Source organism: Echeneis naucrates, chromosome 12 (genome assembly GCF_900963305.1).
Source record: "Echeneis naucrates chromosome 12, fEcheNa1.1, whole genome shotgun sequence".
Classification (NCBI taxonomy): domain Eukaryota; kingdom Metazoa; phylum Chordata; class Actinopteri; order Carangiformes; family Echeneidae; genus Echeneis; species Echeneis naucrates.
In genome coordinates, this window is record NC_042522.1 from 14,499,393 (window position 1) to 14,506,066 (window position 6,674).

The following is a 6,674-nucleotide window of genomic DNA, read 5'->3' on the forward strand; positions in this document are numbered from 1 at the left end:
GATAGCCCTTTTTATAACTCTTAATCTGCTGTTTTTTTATAGATTCAAACATCAGAAAATCATGAATACCGATCACAATTTACTGAGGACCAAATCTGTGTCTGGCCTGATCCACAGACCAAATACATATTCAGTTTGCTGTTATGAGACAAATAAAAGCAGCAAATCCGATTTAGTCCAGCTTCTCACAACTGAGGTCTGGAGGTCCCCGCCAAAGTGTCTCCTGCTGGAGATGGTGTGTCAGTGAGGAGGATTCCCGCTCCTCTGAAGTCTGGCAGTCGGTATCTGGTTACTCCTATAGGCCTGCCGTCATTACCCTCCACTCACATTCCGCAGCATTCATTTACTCCAATCCACACAGGAATCCTACAAACTCAGCGCTACACACAGGTCAGCACATGACGCAAGGGCCAGCGAACCCTACAGATCTCAAGTCAAGTGTTGCACTCAAAACATTCATCATCCCCACATCTTCAGGTTTCCCCTTCTTCCCTATCACAAACTCCTTCCCAATGGAGAAATCCAACACAACAACTCTGACTGTGGCTGAGGTTTGTGTTGTCGCTGTAGTGCTAACCGGGTTGTAAAATGCCAGAAATGCTGTAATCCGCATGGAGGCGTTTGTCACCTCACACTAAACTGTGAGGGGAGCAGCGGTAATGTGGTGGTTTTCGCTCTCAGCCTCGTCTGTTACCCTCCTGCTGGAAGGAATGCCGTTACAGGCGGACGGCTAGACGCCCAACTGTTCGCGGGCCACATGTTACGCAGTCCTTCTGTGATACTGCAACAGGACGTTGGGTACTTTTGCAGACTATCGTCAGTGTTTGTACACACATCTGTCTGCTTTTGAACGTGAATGGGAGAGTGGCAACTCTGGCACACGCCACTCGTGTGCATTGTGAGGCCTGCAGCTTTGTATCCAGGAGAGTTCGGCGCCACACGCTGTGTCCTTCCATTGACAACGAATTTCACGTTGCTTTATTAAAGTCAGCTCTCCGTCAGCAAGTCTGACATCTACATTGAGTGCGTGTGTGTTTGTGTGTTGGTAGCTGGCCTGTGGGAAGAGGGCCCTATAGTACAGGAGACAGCAATACATAATCAAGGCGCAGGCAAGGAAATGGCTCTTCTTATGTAACGTAATTGAAAAAGAAAAAGGAGAGGATATTGCAGTCATCTCAAGCTTGTCTCATGCTTATATTACACCCATCAATCATATTTCATTGGGTATATTCTGTGTGTTCACTGACATTTCTTTTGATTTATCACAGTAATAATACGTACATACTAGTGAAGGGGCATCAGAGGGGGGCTGCATATTATGATTTAACGTGATGTGATGTGCACAGGGTGGTGTTGGGGGCCATACAGAAATAAGGTTATCTATGTAAGAGTGCAGACGTCCAAATAATCATCTTTTCATCCAAACACGCTATGAAACCTGTATTTTGGCTGAAGTATTGCCAAAAAAAAAAAATCTTCACTCAAAATCAACATTTATTCTCTTTCATCCAGCAGTTTTAGATAAAACTAAAAATTGCTCAAGTAAATTACAAATTATTGAGTAGGACGGGACCTGTGCTCTGGCAAACATGAATTTAGCACCTCAAGTCAATATTGTGAAAGACTGAACATGGCCCAAAAAAAAAAAAAAAAAAAAAAAAAAAGAGCTGCAAATGCTAAATTAACACTGATATTTAGATATAGCACAAGCTCTCAGGGGTGAAATTTATGAAAAATAAAGAGAACTTATTTCTTTCAGAGAGGAACTAGGGTCTGTGGTATAAAGCTGTCAATCATTCACAAATCAATCACAAAACAACCATTTGAATCACCCAGTTTTGTTACAGCTGCAAGCTCAAACACTCAAACACCAAGAGGAAGCTTAAAGAGAACAGGAATTTCTGTCCATCTGTCAATTATTCTGAATCTTCTGACTGAAAGTTGTAGAGAACGAGCAATTCAGAGAGTCACCTCCCTCAGCCTTTAGAATTGGATTTTTGGTTAGGTCTTTTTATTTATTTTTACTTTTACATTTGCTGAACCAATAGATTAATTGGAGAAAAAAAAAAAAAAAAAAAAAAAAAAAAAAAATCAGCAGTCATTGTTAGGGAAGGTAATCGTTTGGCTGGAAATCTGGTGCTGCTGTCCTACTGAAAAAATAAATAAATAAATAAATAAAAAAATCACAGCAACCATGACAACCATGTCTAACCCTTTTTTTTTTTTTTTTTTTTTTTTAAAGCAAGCTATTAATTGATCTAAAGTTGGTTTTCATACAGAAAAGAAAGGAGAGTGCCTCTTCTCACTAAACCCAATAATGGAAGAAATTCTGCTCACATCAGTCCAAATGTTTGGAACCATCAAAACAATTGCTGACGTACTGAGTGCAGAGAGTAAATTCATTACCGACGGCGATACTCCATTTTATCAAACACTTCAGCTGTCAACAGAAACTCACAGCACAACTGACAATTCTGTTTACAAAGTGCCAGTGCAAATTGATGCTTGCAGTAAATATTTAATCTGTTTGATGATGATGGCGATGATATTAGATGCAGAAGCCTTCAGATTTAATGAGGTGCCTCCTTCTCTTTCAATTATCTTGCCATTTCTCACTTAGCTTTCCGATTCTTTTTTTTCTTTTAACTGATGGATTTATTTCTTATTGATCAAATGTCAATGTTGTGCAGTAAGTAAAAGACTGCAGAGAGCAGATAGACTACCTTTAGGTTCTAAAGCCTTCCTTCAGAAACTTTGACAGAGATGAAGCATCCTTGTCTTTTGACACTCAAACACATGTTATGCCATTATTAGTTGGCACGGAGAAAAAAGAAAAAAAAAAGCTGTGGAATATAAACTTGCACTAATTAAAATGTGCACAGAAAAGCTGTCTTGTCTGTTCCCAGAAAATGATCAATATTGGCTTGAAATCCATCACACGAGAAGTGCTGTGCTCAAATGATTTTTCTTATGATTGTCAGCTATGTACTTGTTCCTCTGAGCTACTTTTGGTTACAATTGCTAGCAAAACATCACAATCTTAATTACACGCAATGCAGTTCTTAACTGACTGACATAAGTTTGGTTTTTGTTGCAGCACAGTCTTCTAAAATGTATACTTTGTGCAAACACACTTCAGCCACTGGGTTTGTGTGTGATATTTCCAGTAATTCACTGAGATTACAGAAAACATGACTGCAGGCCATACTGGAGCCAAATAAGCATAAGAATGCCAGAAGTGACTGTCTCTGTCTTTAAACCCCCAACCGACACATCCAGGCTGTAAACACGGCTAGACTGTCCCCACCCCGCCAGCTCCATAACCTCCCACTGTAGGCCCCTGCCCCCACTGCTGCTGGGAGAGGCACACATAGACGGTCTTATCACCCCTCTGCTCCCAGAAAAGAGGAAGAGGGGGATGGGGTGCTGGCTTTGTGTCTACCGGCACAGATGAGGACTTTGTGTTGCATCTCCGTGTGCATCGAGGCACGTGTGCAGAAATGCACGATTACACACATGCAGACCAAATAATGTGTGACACACAGCGCACAGATGCAAGGTCAAAGCATTCAGGATCTTTGGATCTATATGCAGCATATCGCCACAGTAATGCAGTTTAAGATGACTCCCTTTCAACACAAATCTAAAATATTTTCCAATCAAGCAGATGTCTGCATCAGACTCAACATTGTGTTAGATTCTAATTAGAAAAAAATTATTACTCCCAAAGTAAAAAGGTCAAGGCACATTCGCACACAGACCAGCCCAAACCAACCCCACTAATTCGACCTAGACAGGCTTGTATGGCCACACCTACACACCACAACCACATTCATCCTCCCAACCCCCCAGGTTTATATACACACACACTCACACATACACACCCATACAAATGTGCATAAAAACATGCACATAGGAAGTGGCTGACCTCCTATAGCCTACATGGGTGTGACACAAACGGGCAAACCACATACTGGTTTGATTCTTAGCTATCGTTAAATATGCAGGTAAATGGCATTTAGACACACTATGATAAACAGATCAGGAGACGCTGACAGATGGATTCCTTTAAATGAGGGAGTAGCTGTTTACACAATGTTGTCCTGTTCTGATCAATCCAAAGAGATATGTATTGTGGTAATTTATTTGCACATTGTGTGGAATACATCTCTATAAATAAGGTTGTTTACACCATCCCTATTACCAGAGGAAGACATTTCACAGTGACATGTGACAATGACATGTCACAGATATGACAGGATAAACAGACAGGCACTAAAAAGCATTGTGAGTGTACGTATGAATGGACAGACTTTACTAAACTGTAAAGCATCCGTATACTTATCTCAGCGATGCTTTACACAAGTGTCTTGTGGACTTCTGTGTGCGGTTCAGATTGTATGAGCACACAGACCACACACGCCAAATCCACCTACACAGGCAGCATTGTATAAACAAAACCTCACGCATGTCTTCTGTCAGCGGCTCAATCTGTTGTGGTGAGCTTCAGGGTCTTAACTGGAAGGTACCTGCTCGATTTCTCTACTCCGGCTGCTGAAGCTTCATCTTTTCTATTAAATAAAAAATTGAATTTACACTAAAGTCTCTGAAAAGGAAACGCGAGTAGATATAGGAAGAATGTGTGTGTACACACACACACACACACATATATGAAGAACTGAAAGGATTTGTCATGTCACTGAGAATTACTCTGCAGCAGTTTGAAAAACCAGTTCACTGGATCCGAGAGCTCAGATATATTGAATTTGTCGGTCCTCTGTGATAGAAAATAAACACCTTTTGATTTTGGCCAGTTTCATTGACAAAATGAGCAGTTTCAATGAGACAGGTTGGGCATCTGCAAAATGTGATGGCCACATCCTGATCTTTTGCAAAATCAATATGCATGGACAGCTTAATCTGGCAATTATAGGAAATATACAAGATTAATTACTTTCATTATTGACTAGGTTTCTGATTTAAGAAGATGGAGCCAGTAAGTAGTCAGCATTTTTGCATTTGACAGAAAGCTTTGATTAACCTCAGTGATAAATGAATCCACTAATCATTCCATCTCTAAAGACAGGCCATCTTTAAAGGAAAGAACAAACACTGGGGAAGCAAACGACACAAATGACTCAACAACGTCACACATGTTGTTCTTTTAACCTCCATATAGCATGCCAGTTCCTTATTCAAATAAACTTTGCCGTGACACAATTCCAACAACCACAAACTGCCAACAGGTGACTGAAAAACCAATAAATGCAAAGTTCCTCTGCTGAGACAGACAGTAGATTGACTGTTCAGGGAAAGCAAAGCCTGAGGACGCTGCATTTAACCAGGAAAATCTCCGTAACATCCATTCCCCCCAATGCTTAGGCCTACCTGAGGTTGAAATCCATTTTCCTGGCCATAGTGGAAGAGAAGTGGAAATTATCCAGATAATAGATGCATCCCTTGATGCCCATTCAATTTTTCCTCTACTCCTAGTCTCGTTTTTTGTTAGTTTTTTTTTGTTTTTTTTGTCTTTGTCTGATAAACAGTCTTAAAAAACAAAATATCTCATAGAAACAACCAAAAACCAGCTAAGTTTTCATAGCTTTGGTGAAAGCTGAGTGACTGAGCTCATTTCACCGACTTCACAATCAGTCTGTGATCATCCACAGCTGTGTACTTCACCTTAGCATCACCTAGACTTTAAAGGTGGTTGTTCCCCTTTTCTACCACTCACACTGACTGACATGGAGCAACTACTACAGTCCAGAGGGGCGCCGTTTCACCAACTTTAAGAGACTCATCTTAAAAAAATGGTGGAAGAACAACCAGATAAATGCAATGCAGTAAAAAGCATCATGTTTGCCTCCAGTGCTTTAGAAGTATAAAGTGAAATATAAATACTTGAAGTAAATTACAATTATTTCCCAACACAATGAAGATTTCCTTCCCACTTTATTTCTTAGTGTAAAAATTGTTACATTTCAACAGTTTTGCATTTATACGACTGCAAACAGCAAACGATTCCTTCTTGGAAGGTGTTCAGACAAGCAGCTTACATGTGTAATGTACGGTACATCTACATGCTGTCTAGAGCTGCTGCTGAAATCTGTAATAGATTTAATGGAATTACTTCCAGGCAGAATCTGTCTGAGGGGAGTCGCAGATATGAGGCCGTTCATCTCCCTCATACACACAAAGGTTAGAGCCTCTTTAGTTGTATTAGCAGGGTTATGGATTACTGTTGGGGGTGTGTGGAGACGGCCATGTGTTTAAAGAGCATCACATCAAGGAACCATGTGCTACCCCCTACCTGGCAAAATGTATTTGTGTTTATGATAATTTATCTTTATTATGGTTGGTAATTTTCCCTTCTTAGAATTTGCAACAGCCTGTAAGTTGTGTTCTGGACAGATTCATTCTTAAAACAGGGGCAATCTGTAAATTTGGTCCCTAGGAGTGAAATCAAGGTGAGATATTACGGAAACCTCCAACATTGGCTGCCCAATATATCTGTGCAGAAAAATCTATCTTCTGGATTAACATGTGAAAATAAACTATGCATCATTGAAAAATCTGAATTGCGGCAGTTAATATTTATTCTTCGGGTACAAAGAAACCTTCAAATGATTTTCTACTCACCTCTTATAATAACTAAAAAGACAGCAAAGACGCAC